This window comes from Macaca mulatta, chromosome 20 (genome assembly GCF_049350105.2).
Source record: "Macaca mulatta isolate MMU2019108-1 chromosome 20, T2T-MMU8v2.0, whole genome shotgun sequence".
Classification (NCBI taxonomy): Eukaryota; Metazoa; Chordata; class Mammalia; order Primates; family Cercopithecidae; genus Macaca; species Macaca mulatta.
This window is the reverse complement of record NC_133425.1, coordinates 52,220,417-52,230,284: the sequence shown is the minus strand read 5'-3', so window position 1 is coordinate 52,230,284 and position 9,868 is coordinate 52,220,417. Positions and strand designations below refer to the sequence as shown.

Sequence of the window (9,868 nt, the reverse complement as noted above, 5' to 3'; positions counted from 1 at the left end):
TGCACATTTTATTTATCATTTCATATTGAAATGATTAATACTTTCTTAAATACATTTTTATGAAAAGCAAACTCTCTTCCACCACCAAAAATGAAAATCAGTCTTATCCATATGTAGAAGATAGCCAGAAAAGTATATATGTGTGCATGTGTATGTGTGTATGTGTGTGTGTATATATGCTTATTACACTTATGGATTGCTTTTGTCGTTGCCCATGGTTGAGCTGATAGCTTGTCATTATAATAATAATAATTATTATTATTATTATTATTTTGAGACAGAGTCTGTCTCTGGCACCTAGGCTCGAGTGCAGTGGTGCAATTTTGGCTCACTGCAACCTCAGCCTCCCAAGTAGCTGGGATTACAGGCTTGTGCCACCACGCCTGGCTAATTTTTGTATTTTTAGTAGAGACGGGGTTTTGCCATGTTGGCCAGGCTGGTCTTGAACTTCTGGCCTGCAGAGATCTGCCCATCTTGGCCTCCCAAAGTGCTGGGATTACAGGCGTAAGCCACGGTGCCCAGCCTGACTTGTTATTATTTAAAAGATTTCAAGCCATAGGGAAGTTCCAGCAACAGAGAAAACATAGCTGGGCCAAAGGAAGGCTTCATTTCAGAGAATTTCTCCTGAGAGGCTGGCTGGATTCAAATGAGTGCACAGCTTTTTAGCTCTGTGACGATGAGCACATTCCTTGAACTTTCTTTGTTGTAGGTGTCTGTTTAGTAATATGGGTTCATGTGTAGTATTTCCCTTTACAATTATTGTAAAGGTTCAAACAAGGAAAATGATTAAAAGGAGACTGGCACAGACTCACTCTTAGGCAATAGCTAGCAATATTGAAGGGAAATAACCCCCTGTCTTCTTATTTTAAGTTTTTATTTTTCTTTTTTCCCTTTTTTTTTTTTTTTTTTTTTGAGAGAGATTTTCACTCTTGTTGCCTAGGGTGGAGTGCAAAAATAGTGCGATCTCAGCTCACCGCTAACTCCGCCTTCAGTGATCCCGCTTCTGAGGACATCCCACATTTTCCAAACTGCCATCCTACAGTGGGGTGCCCGGTTAGGCTGTGGGGAGACCCTGAAGAGATTTATGCAAAGGAGGACCCAGACAAATGTGCCCATTCAGCCTCTCAAGAGTGAAGAATGGAAGGGGGAGGGGCAGAGCACTGTGTCTTCCGTGTTGCTGTGCACAGGAGAAACATGGCCAAAGGACTGACATGGGGGGACAGGGACAGGGACAGGCAATGCTAGAGATCCGAAGGTCACATCCTCGGCCTGTCCTTTGCACACTACTCCCTTGCTAGGCTCCCTGCTCCCGCCAATCCACAGAGTGGAGCAAGAGACTGGGGTTGCACTGGGACTCCAGGAAAGGCTTAGCTGTGGACTAAGGACCGGGGCGGGGGCGAGGGCGGGGGCGGGGGGCGGGGCGAAGGCCAGCATCTCCAGGTTGCTGGAACCACAAGGGGCGGGTGTAGCAGGCAATCTCGGTGAAACTGGGAAGGGCGGGCTGGAGGGCAGAGAAGCCGCTCACGCAGGCACAAAGCGACTCCAAAGGGATGGTCCGCGGTGTGCAGGGAGCTGCGTTCAGGGGACCTTGCGCCCATTCCTTCTGCTGCACACAGCGCAACCGGGACCTCCGGAGAGGGCATGAGGACACCCACAGTTATGCTTCATTCATGCCTTATTCATGCCTATATTCATTCATGCCTTTACTTCTGAACTGTGTGACCTTGGGAAGATTGCTTAACTCCTCTAGAAGACAGTACAACTCCTCTAGAAGACAGCACCATCTCACCAAACCCTGCACATTCACTGTGTCTCTGGTTTGTGTGAAGATCAAATGACCTGAAAGGTGGGCAAGGCGTGTTCTCTGTCTGAATGCTGGAGCAGTGTGTTATCCCAGAGAGCTGGTACAGGAGGTCATCCACATGCCCTTGAGACCAGAACAGAAAGACTCCAAACCCATCTCCAACTTCCAGTCCACTTAACACTTGCAGGCAGATGGGCCTTTTCCAAGGAGCTTGATGGGAGCTAACAGGATTGTCTGTCTAGAAAGTCCACATGGAGAAATGATTATAATAACACTGTTCAGTAAGCCCTAGGCCACTAGTACCAGGCCACTGTCCCATTTAATCCCTACATGGAAATAAAATCTCTTGTATACAGATGAGAAATGGAGGCTCAGAGAGGTTAAGTGACTTGTGCAGGCCACACAGCTCGTAAGGATTGAAGTGGGCTGTGAACCCAGCTGTGTGACACCAAAGCCTGCACTTGGCCCAGGCTCCCTTCTGAAATTCCCTCTTCACAAGAGCACCTGCAGCCCATCTAGGGCTTGACTCCTGGGCCACCTGTCTCATCTTCCCTGTGATTGAACCACAAATAACAATTCCCTGAGCAGATAGCTGGAGGGACCAGCTGTCGGTAGCAATGATCAGTCCTCATCCTTCTCAATGCACACCACACCCCTTCAAATTACAGAATATGCCATCACCCCTGCAGAGGCCGAGTCAAATACTTCACCTGGGAGCCCCAGTTGCTATCTCTAGTCAGCTTGCCAGGACAATGCTGGACACTTCGCTCCACCTCCCTATTCACTGTGCTGGCCTGAAGTAACCAAGGGCTGGAATTTGAAGGAGGAGACTGCAACCTGACCTTAGGAGAAACTTCCAAAGATTTAGAGCCAAGTCAGAACAAGGAGCTCTCAGTGGTAGTGAGAGTTCCATGAGTGACATGGGGCAGTTCAGGGCTGATATTTCCTTTCGGGCATGTCCAGGCCAGCACTGCTGAAGGCGTGTGATCCACACATGAGGGTCAGTCTATGCACCATTCCCAGTGTGAAATACACACCCTCGAACAGATATGCAATGTTTGTAAATTCTTTTATTTTTCTGTTATTTATTTAACTATAATCATATATTTTGTTTTTCATATATTTATTGTTTTTCATATGTATTATTTTATTTTTATATATTTATATTAATAATTTGCCTGTTGAGTTTAAAAATGGATTTTGTTTTTGTATTTCATACTAATTCATATTAGTTCATTTTGCCAAAGCTTAGGTCTGTTACAGATGCCCATACCATTATGTCTCTTACATGTATACTGCTTTTTTTTTTTTTTTTTTAAATTGAGATTCGCTCTTGTCACCCAGGCTGGAGTAGAGTGGTACATTCTCAGTTCATTGCAACCACCGCTTCCCAGGTTCAAGTGATTCTCCTGCTTCAGCCTCCCGAATAGCTAGGATTACAGACACCTGACACCACTCGTGGCTAATTTTTGTATTTTTAGTAGAGATGGGGATTTCATCACATTGGCCAGGCTGGTCTTGAACTTCTGGCCTCAGGTGATCTACTCACCTTTGCCTCCCAAAGTGCTGGGATGACAGGTGTGAGCCACAATGCCCGGCCTACATGTATAATGCTTTTACATTTTGTAGCTGAGACAGGTAATGTGATTTGCCTTAAGGCACTCAGTGTGAAAGGTGATAGGACATGGTACCAGCATGCACGTGACTGGACTCTCAGTGCAGTCCCTTATCCCAGCTCTGTCGGGTATCAGGTCAATTTTGTCCAAGGCACACAAAATAAAACTGAGCCTGAATAAAGTCAACTTTTATTATTATTTTATTTTTGAAAAACCAAATGTACTAATGGGTCAGGGTTGTGCGGAAAGCAATTCCGGGTTGGTACACTTTCTACTTCTGGGAACAGAGCTTTCCATACATCAGGCGCAGCAGCTGCACCTGTCAGATGTCCCTTTGCGGACACATCCCTGGGCACACTTGGCACAGCCCATGGGGCAGCAGGAGCAGCAGCCTGGGCAAGAAGGGGAGAGGGACAGGTCACAGCTGACTTGAACATGCACCTCTCTGCCCCAACAGCGGGCCTGGCTCAAGCTCGCACCCAGACCCGGAGGAGCCTTCGTTCGGGATGGTGTGCTCTGTCAGGAGACAACGGTGGATCTTTGCAGTGAGAGCCTTCCTATGAAAAATTTGCTCAGCCCCACCTGAGCCAGGACAGGGCAGAAGACTGGACGGGCAGTGACTGGGACTGTGGAGACAAAGGAAGGACAATTCGCCAAGACCATACACTTCAGTGAGGAAAGTCTTCAAGAATCAGGTCTATGGTTGGCCAGCTGATACATTCTTGTGACCTCAGTTTCCTCATTGTTAAGAATGAAGATTGGATGGGAATCAACCATCTCTAATGTTCCTCTAGCTCTGATCCTGAATCCGTTTCAGGGGATGTGGGAAGCTAGTGATGAGCCTGCTCCTGCCTGCACAATCTGAGATCCCTCCTCTGACTTAACCCAGCCCCGAGATTCTCAGGGAAGGCCCCGCACTCACTCTTCTTGCAGGAGGTTCATGTGCACTCTTTGCATTTGCAGGAGACTGCACAGGTGCAGGACCCACCTGCAAGGAAGAGAAAAACGCAGTGAGCGGTGAGTGTGGTGCAGGGTTAGGAGCAGGCCCTCAGCATCCTCCTGCTCAGTGCATGGGAAACCTGGTACCTTGTTCCACTCAGGCACACGGAAGCCCAGCCCCACCTATTCTCCCCACAGGTTTAGATGGGCAGGTGCCCTCCTAATTTTACTCCACAAGGCCTTATGTCAGGAATCCCTAAGAGGCAAAGCTCACCGCCTCCCATCCACCTCAGGCAGCTCTAATGCTGGACAGAGCACTGGGTCCCAGCCCAAGACCCCACTGGCTCTCTGGATGACCTGGCAGTTTTGAGCCTCAGTCCTCTCACCTCAGAAATGGAAGGCGCTGGGATCCCATTACTGGGTATATACCCAAAGGATTATAAATCATGCTACTATAAAGACACATGCACACGTATGTTTATTGCAGCACGAGTCACAATAGTAAAGACTTGGAACCAACCCAAATGTCCATCAACGACAGACTGGATTAAGAAAATGTGGCACATATACACCATGGAATACTATGCAGCCATAAAAAAGGATGAGTTCATGTCCTTTGCTGGGACATGGATGAAGCTGGAAACTATCATTCTCAGCAAACTATCACAAGGACGGAAAACCAAACCCTCATAGGTAGGAATTGAACAATGAGAACACTTGGACACAGGGCAGGGAACATTACACATTGGAGCCTGTCAGGGGGTGGTGGGCTGGGGGAGGGATAGCATTAGGAGAAATACCTAATGTAAATGATGAGTTGATGGGTGCAGCACACCAACATGGCACATGTATACCTATGTAACAAACCTGCACGTTATGCACATGTACCCTAGAACTTGAAGTATTAAAAAAAAAAAAAAAAGAAAGAAAGAAACAAAGAAATGGGAAGTGCTGGGAAGATGGCATCGTTCTAAGTGGTGATGAAGGCGCTTGACTGGGAAAAAGCACAAGAAGTGCAAAGTAAAGGAGTTCACTTTAGGAAGAGCTATCATCCACCTCCCTCCTACCCCGGGGACATTCTATCCTCTGGAATGAAAATGGAGACCCTAAGGCCCCGAAACTCGGTATCTCTTACTAGTGGAGCAGGAGCAGTTGGGGTCCATGACCAGGTGAGGTGAAGCTGGGGTTCCAAGGGAGAGGCTAAGAAGCAGTGGGGTAGGTGGGACACCTGGTGAATTCCAGGAACCGGGTGTTCAAATTATAGTTAGAGGAGGGGGGCGGGTGCAGAGCACCCCCTCCCCTACCCCCACGCGGAATCCGTGGCGCCTGCGGTCTTGGGTTGAGTTGTGCGCCGCAGGCGCAGCAGGCGGGTCGGGCGCACCATCCCCTGAGTGCAGCCTGGTGGACCCTCGGGGGCCGCCCCTTTGGGGCCTGCTCTTGCGGGAGGGGCTGTGCTGCCAGAAGTAGGCCGCGCCCCTGTCATCCTGAGGGTCGTTTCCCATTCCCAGGTGGTCGCGCTATCCCCAACTTCCCTTCCTCCTTCCGCGCACCGTCTCCATCAGCTTTGCCGCTCCATTGGCTTCGACGGGTCCGTGTGCAGCTCTATGATGAGCCACTGTGGAGGTGACTTTTGCTTCTCCCTCGCCCTCCCCTCTCATTGTTTGTCCTTCTTCCCACCTAGGACGCTCAAACTCGTTTCCCCAGTACACAGAACGTGGCGACCACGGGTCACCCTCTTTCTCTTCCTTCCATCCTCCTCTGAGGTGATGGCGGGAACACTTGTCCTTGTCCTCCTTTACATATAATTCTCCCGGACTACCCTAGGCCTGCTGGCCACCCCCACTGCAGGATGGCAGTTTTGAAAATCAGGAATGCCCTCCAAAGAGGATGACTTTAGATGACATGCAGACCCTGCTTTCAATCAAGGAGAGAACTCGGTATTTCTCTTCAATGTTCTTATCATGTAACATTTAGAATGTGCCAGGCCTTTTTAAATCATTCATTCTTTGAACACTCCCAACAATCCTAATGGGAAATACTATTTATGAACCCGTTTTACTAATCTGACAACTGTAGCAAGAAGTTTAAGTAACTTGCTCCACATCACAGAGCTGAAAACTTGTCACTGATTTGAGTCTAGCCAGCCTCTCAAGAGGTGTCCATGATCAAGCCTTCCTTTGGCCTAGGTTTGTTGTCAGCACTTCTCTATTGAGGGATATATAGATAGATAGATAGATAGATAGATAGATAGATAGATAGATAGATAGATAAATAGATAGATTTTTTTTTTTTTTTTTTTTTTTTTTTTGAGACGGAATCTCCCTGTATCGGCCAGGCTGGAGTGCAGTGGCTCGATCTGGGCTCACTGCAACCTTTGTCTCCCGGGCTCAGGCAATTCTCCTGCCTAAGCCTCCAGAGTAGCTGGGACTACAGGCGTGTGCCAAGATGCTGCTTTCTTCTGAGCTGGCTCAGGTGCAGGACCCACCTGCAAGGAAGAGAAAAAGGCAGTGAGCAGTGAGTGTGGTGCCGGGTTAGGAGCAGGCCCTCAGCATCCTCCTGCTCAGTGCACGGGAAACCTGGTACCTTGTTCTGCTCGGGCACACGGAAGCCCAGCCCCACCTTTTCTCCACATAAGCTCAGATGGGCAGGCGCCCTCCTAATTTTACTCCACATGGCCTTATGTCAGGAATCCTTCCTGCCTCCCATCCACCTCAAGCAACTCTAATGCTGGACAGAGCACTGGGTCCCAGCCCAGGACCCTACTGGCGATCTGGGTGACCCGGAGGAGGGCAGTTTGAGCCTCAATCTTCTCGACTCAGAAATGGGAGACGCTGGGAAGATGACAACATTCTAAGTGGTGATGAAGGCGCTTGGCAGGGAGAAAGCACGAGAAGTGCAAAGTAAAGGAGGCCGCTTTAGGAAGAGCTCAAAATGCACCTCCCTCCTGCCCCGGGAACATTCTATCCTCTGGAATGAAAATGGAGATCCTAAGGCCCGGAAACCCCGCATCTCTTACTAGTGGAGTAGGAGCACTTGGGGTACATTTCGAGAGTTGCAGCTGAAGTTTCTAAGAGAGCGGCGCAGAAGGAGTGGAGCAGGTGGGAGGCGTGGTGGATTCTAGGAACCGGGAGCTCAATTTATAGTTAAGGGGCCCGGGGCAGAGCACCTCCTCCCCCACCCCCAAGCGGAATCCCCTGCGCCTGCGGTCCTGGGTTGTGATGTGCGCAGCAGGCGAGTCGGGCGCACCATCCCCTGAATGCAGCCTGGTGGGCCCCCCGGGGACGCCCCTTTGGTGCCCGCTCGTGCGGTAGGGGCTGTGCTCCTGGAGGTACGTGACATTCCCAGGTGGTAGCGTTTTCCCCATCCCCGCCCCGCACCTTCGTCATCAGCTTTGCCTCTCCCGGGTCCGTGTGCAGCTCCACCCTCGTGCTCACTTTCTTCATTGGCGGGAGCCTGGAGCAGAGAAAGTGAGCCGTGCGCAGATGTGCGGGATGGAGGTGACTTTGGTTTCTTCCCCGCCCTCCCCACCGCATTGCCTGTCGCTCTTCCCACCTAGGACCCTCAAACTCCTTCCCCCTGTACACAGAACCTGGCACCCGGGGGTCAGCCTCTCTCTTTTCCTTCCATGCTGTCATATAACATTTAGATTTTGCCAGGCCCCCTTAAATCATTGGTTCTTTGAACCCTCCCACAATCCTAAAGGGGAATGCTATTTATGAGCCCACTTTACTAATCTGACAGCTATACCAAAAAGTTTAAGCAACTTGCTCAACATCATAATGGAAAAGTTGCCACTGATTTGAATCTAGCCAACCTCTCAAGAGAAAGTGTCCATGATCAGGCCTTCCTTTGGCCCGGGTATGTCATCAGCATTTCCCTATTGCTGGACATCTTTTAAACAATGTCAAGCCACAAGCTGAATCATGAGCTGTGACAAAAGCAATCTATAACTGCAATATATATACACAGACATACAACACACATTTATACTTCTTCTGACTACCTTCTATGTGTGGAATAAGACTGATTTTCATTTTCGCTTCTGGAAAAGAGTTTGCTTTAAGTGAAAATATATTTAGGAAAATATTAATAATTTCAATATTGTATGTTAAGTAAAGTACAGTGACTGTGAGGGCAGAAATGATATTCTTTTTGATCTGACTTGAGGCGTGGAATCATGCTTATAGGTTTATATCCCTAATGTTAGCGAATGTCCCTTTGATCACAGGACACATGTTCATGTAGTAGATGAGAATAACAGGATACACAAGTGAACACATCTGGCCTGGCTGTTTTGTCTGTGGGTAAATAAATATCCCCCATGCGATGTATAATGAGCAACAGTTGATGTTATACATGACTCACCGTTTGCCAGGCACCATTCTAAGTTCTTTACATGAATTAAATCATTTAATTTTACAAGCCAGATATTATTATACTCCAGTTGATGAGACTGAAACACAGAGGTTGCGTCACACACAAAGTGGCAGAGGTGGGATTTGCACTCATGCAGGCTGACTGCAGTATCATGTCCTTACCCCGTGCTCTATGCCACCAAGTCAACGCAAAGATGAGGACGCTGAACATCTGGCCGGGAGGCTGCTTTGGAAGCACGTTGAGTTGCAGACAGATGGCTGTGTATAGCCATGACCTCTCTGGGCTTCAGTTCCTATCTCTCAAGTGAAGAGCAAAATTTGTTCATCTCCAAGGTCCCTTATAGCTTTGAACTAAGATGGGCAGGGTTTGGCATCCACGGATGCCATGATCTGCCAGCTGTAGGGAGGGCCAGAGGCCAGCTGTACCATAGGTTCATTCATCCATTTCCTTCTCAGCTGTGTGGCATTGGGCAGGTTGCTTTATTCCTCTGAAAGACGATTCAAGCACGCCAGCCCCTGAATATTTTCTGTCCCTGTCCTGAAGCTTGTGACCTTCATTTAACAGGTTGCATGAAGGTTAAATGACGTGAAGGATGGGAAAGGACTTTATGTGTGTTCAAATGTTGGGGCAGCATCTTATCACAGAAGACTTTCTGCAGGAGGACATCCACACTCCTCCTAGCACTGGATCAGCTGGGGATGCAACCCCTCCACAGCATCCCATCCACAGCAATGCTTCCAAACCAATGAGAACTTCTCCAGGGACAAGGTAGAGTTAATGGTATCTTATTCCAAGAAAGTCAGTGCAGAGATAATGATCATAATCACCTTTGTTTATTAAAACCTAGGCAGCAGCCAGGTGACTCTCTCATTTTCTTTTTCTTTTCCTTTTTTTTTTTTTTTTTTGAGACATTGTCTCATTCTGTTGCATAGCCTGCAGTGCAGTGGCACAATCTTGGCTGACTGCAGCCTCTATATCCTGGACTTAAGCCATCTTCCCATCTCAGCCTCCAGAGTAGCTCAGACAGACACAGGCCACCAGAGCCATATAATTTTGTATTTTTTGTAGAGACGGGGTTTCTCTATGTTGCCCAGGCTTGCCTCAAACTCCAGGGCTCAAACAACCTTCCCAC

At 48.5% G+C, this 9,868-nt stretch overlaps 1 pseudogene; it reads right to left on the bottom strand.

Moving 5' to 3' along the window:
• Positions 1 to 3,720: 3,720 nt before the first annotated feature.
• On the bottom strand, positions 3,721 to 5,522 carry LOC106995035 (metallothionein-1L-like; annotated as a pseudogene).
• Positions 5,523 to 9,868: the final 4,346 nt, after the last annotated feature.